The 4,511-nt window shown below is 45.8% G+C and overlaps 1 non-coding gene across 1 annotated transcript; it reads left to right on the top strand.

Annotated features, from left to right (window-relative positions):
• The first annotated feature begins 2,469 nt into the window (after positions 1 to 2,469).
• trnas-cga (transfer RNA serine (anticodon CGA)) lies at positions 2,470 to 2,551 on the top strand. The gene has a single exon. It is a non-coding gene; the product is annotated as a tRNA-Ser (tRNA).
• The last annotated feature ends 1,960 nt before the right edge of the window (positions 2,552 to 4,511 follow it).

Raw genomic sequence — 4,511 nt, 5'->3', positions numbered from 1 at the left:
CCCCAAACCGTGGTTCATTGTCAGCATTCCGAGCCACTGCCCGAGCAAGTCACTCTTCATTACGATCCGGGTTCAGCACCACCGGCTATTTGCCTTCCCCTTCCTCGGGATAATTCCCATTCACAGTACGATAGGCTGCGACGGTGGAGGACATACATACCGAGCCACTTCACTCCCAATAGGGATTCCCGGTCGTACGAGAATTGTTTCAGCAGTGAAGGATATGGCTGTTTGCTGGTAGAGGTGGACACAAATATAACATGTCTGTTTCCCACCTGTACGGACAGGAGGTGCCATATCACCCAGGCGATGGCCAATGCGTTTGTTACAACACCACTTGCGTTCCATTGAACGCCGGCCTCCAGCTCCTCTGTGGCTGGGCGAATGTCTCTCATATCACTGTTGGGACGAGGGCTTTCCGCATTGCTGGGCGGCCCGAATGGGCATTTCAAAGTTGGATAAAGTGGGCTACTGGGGGGTCCTTACGCAACCGATATGCTGATTGTGATGCTAGCCTGCACACGGAGCAAGGATACTACTTTTTATTTAATGGTACAGCGACCAAAGTTTTGTCACCCCCATTTCCCCGCCAAATTGCTATAGGGACTCTAGTCCCTACCACAGTCCCCTGCCCTTCGGCGTGGAACCTGGATAATCAGTTAGCACGCCGGGCCGGGCAGTCTCTGCTGAATTTTGCGAGAACTGGAAAAAACCTCAAGTTCTTGCACCCAACCGGGGCCACTGAGCCGGGTGGGGAATTCTGAGCGTATTGACACTGGGAGGTGTGGGGGGTTCCTTGGCTGTCAGTGATCGGAATTATTTTATTTGCGCCCTTACCATCTTGGGAAATGAAACCTTGGGAGCCCTCGGGGCAATAACCAAGGAGTTGTCTCAGCTACGGTTGTTTGCAATGCAGAACCGGTATGCTCTTGACTATCTTCTGGCCCGTGAGGGTTGGGTATGCGCCATAGTGCAGGGCAAGTGTATCATGGGAGTTCAGGACTTGACCGCTAACATCACTAAATTTATGGATCGCATACGGGATCACTTGGACGGGATGCAGGATCCTGGCTCTTGGGGTAACTGGGGATTTGGAGGATGGAAGGACTGGTTGATAAATATGGCCATGTATCTAGTGGTAGCTATCGGCTGCATCTTTGTGGGCCTGGCCATCCTTAAATGTGTGATGGGTAGAATGCGGGGTGCACTGGATCAGATCACCGCCCCAATCACCGCAAAAAAAAATTTAACTGTTAAAATCCATGAGGGTGAGGCAGATGAAGGGGGGACAGAAATTGGAAATGCAGCGACGGATCTTTTTAGATGAGGAACCGGAGCTATGGATTGGATAGGTCGGCTATCATGGAATGATAAAAGGAGGGAATGACGAATGTGATATAAAATAGTTACTTTAGAGATATTAGTTAATGTAATGTAGAAATAAGCCACTTTGATTCTGGCAGGTAGAGACAAAGGGATTTGAGACCGCATGGAAAAAGCAGGAAGAGGTGTGTCTATGAGAGTGATGCTGCATTGATAGGGGCCGGAGAAAGGGATTGGAAGTGAGCCAATCAGAATAGATCAAACAAGTTAAGAGGGACATAGGATGACCTATGGCTGTCGAGTATGTGAAACTTGATGCCATTTGAATGTATGAGTACTGATCTCTTTGTCTGGGACCTTCACTTAGTTGCCGGGACTGCAGACAGCAACATGTTGTCTGTATCACTGTGGACTAGGTAGCTTGCAAGCTGAATAAAAGAACTTGTTTTTACTTGCAAATCCATCTCGACTTTTATTGAGGCCAGACTGACAGAGAAAGAAATTTGGGAATCAACAACTGTGCTCTCGGCTGTGTAACTGTGCTCTCTGCTGTGTAACTGTGCTCTGTGAAGTGAAACTGCACACTCTGCTGTGTAACTGTGCTCTCTGCTGTGCAACTGTGCTCCCGGCTGTGTAATTGTGCTCCCGGCTGTGTAACTGAGCTCTCTGCCGTGGAACTGAGGTTTCTGCTGTGTAACCGTGCTCTGTGCTATTTAACTGTTATCTCTGTCGGAACCGTGACTCTGCCGGTGACAAATCTTCACTGTGGTTGTGTCAAACCATTCCCTGTTGTGCAAATGTGTTCCCAGTTGTGGAAATATGATCCGTCTGAAGCAGAACCTTTATCCGCCATTACTGAGACTAAATTTCAATTCCAGATTTATTAAATCATGTCACGAAAGGTGAGTTCAGGCCTCTGGATTCCCAGTCCAGGAAGATAACCTTGTGTTCCTGTTATCAAAACAGTTCGTTCAGCTCAATATTCTCAATACTGTGAAGGCGTGGCGCCAAATCGAATGTTTTTTCTCCACGCAGATTCAATCCCTTTTCACAGAAAGACTGGGATACCGTTCATCGCAATACTGCAACCCCGCGTGTCTGGTTTTACAATGCTTTCTATAGAACGAATTGGCTGTACAGATATCAGCTGCGATGGCTAAGTGGTTAAGGCGTTGGGCTCGAAATCCAATGGGGTTTCTCCGCGTAGGTTCGAACCCTACTCGCAGCGAAATAATGGTAATCTTGGAGCCATTTGTTCGAAAAATGCGGTGTTATATCATTTAAGCATCAATTTGTTTCATCATTCAATGTATTCTGATGAAATGTCATTACATAAAAATCTTCTTGTGCCCTGAAGCTGTTTTCCTCATTCTGCATTCGCTCTGAATTTTCTGATTTGTCAGGACAAGATCACCACCTCAGTAACGTTCATATTAAGTTCATCAGGAACCAGAATTGTGAAAATGTCTGATAACAAAGCAATGTGAAATTTATTTTTGTCACATCTTTTGCCAGAATTTATCATATGTCAGATCTTTTAATGTCTCTTATTTTCAAACTGACCAGCCGAACTGAAAGTTCGAAATAAAGCAGCGCAACAAATTGAAGGCTGGTCAACAGCCGGGAAGGCTGTGGGACTGTTCTCTGCTGTGAAACTGTGCTCTCTGCTGTGGAAATGTGGACCAGATGTGATGCAGCTGAGGATGCTGAGTGATGTAACGTGGACATTGTGAAGTTACTGGCCATAAATTTCCGAATTCTGTATTTGTTTTTAATGGACAGTTACAATCCACGTGTTTATTCTGGGACACAACAATGAATAAAAATGAATCAGTGCTGAGCAGATTCTAACATCCCACACCTCCAGTTTGTTCTTATTGAGAACCCCGTCCTCGATGGAAACTTTTGCTCTCTGAAACAGACCACCGCCTCCTGGGAATACAGCAGCGATACCTCCAAGATCTTGATCTGTCACAGGATCACATAATAATACAGTGTCCCCTTGTGACAGACCCTTCTACCGAGGGGAATAGGTGCTCCCTATCCGCCCTCTCTATGCCTATCAGAATCTTGTACACCTCGATGAGATCACGCCTCAGTCATCTCTGTTCCTGCGAGAGAGAAAAAAACAAACCTATCCAACCTCTCTTCATATCTTAAATGATCCATCCCAAGCAACATCCTGCTGAATCACCTCTGCACCCCATCCAGTGCAGTCACATATTTCCTATAATGTGGTGACCAGAATTGAACACGGTACTCCAGCTGTGACCTCCCCAACATTCTATGCAACTCCACCATGACCTCTCTGCTTTTGTAATCCATGCCCCGATTGATAAAGACAAGTATCTCATATGTCTTTTCCACCACCCTATTAACCTGCCCTTCTGCCTGCAGAGATCTCTGGACAAACATTCCAAGGTCCCTTTGTTCCTCAGGACTTCCCAGTGTCAGGCCATTCACATTAATCCTTTAATAATAATCTAATATTCTTTATTGCCACAAATATGCTTATATTAACACTGCAATGAAATTATTGTGAAAACCCCCCTACCAAATGGATCACATCTAATTTTTCAGCGTTAAATTCCATCAGCCACTTTTCTGCGCATTTGACCATCCCGTCTGTATCTTCCTGTGACTCAAGACACTAAACCGCACTGTGAGCTTGAAACTCAGTGAAAGGATTTCACCCTCCTCTCGGAATCTGATCACCAGCTCAATCCCAACATTCAGCTTGGGTGGGCAGACAAGAAAACTTCCTTCCCGCAGCTTCCCAGCACAGACTGGATAATATCCCAAACTCGTATCCTGCTATTGTCACATTGCTCCACCATCTTGTTTTCTTCACAAAACGCCAGGAATCTCAAACCAATTCTTCAGACCTTTGATTCTCTCTTCAAACAACATATTGTCCCTGATTAAGTCCATCTTGAGAAGAGGGGATCGTCATCCTGAGGTCCTCTGCAGACATCCGGTTGCCGTTGATGGACCAAAAGAGGCTTCAAACCTAAAAGGAAGCCTCTCTCACAGCCCTGTGAGCATGTCTCCATTAGACGGTGCAGTCAATACCTGCAGAGTAGATAATAATGGAGAGAAGTGTGAGCAATTTCAGCGTCACAATTCTCTGGACACAGAGGATTAAAAATAAAACATTATTGAAAATACTGAACAGAACCTCTGGGAGC

This window comes from Scyliorhinus torazame, chromosome 24, assembly GCF_047496885.1.
Source record: "Scyliorhinus torazame isolate Kashiwa2021f chromosome 24, sScyTor2.1, whole genome shotgun sequence".
Taxonomy (NCBI): Eukaryota; Metazoa; Chordata; class Chondrichthyes; order Carcharhiniformes; family Scyliorhinidae; genus Scyliorhinus; species Scyliorhinus torazame.
The sequence above is the reverse complement of the archived record's forward strand: the minus strand, read 5'-3'. Positions and strand labels throughout refer to the sequence as shown.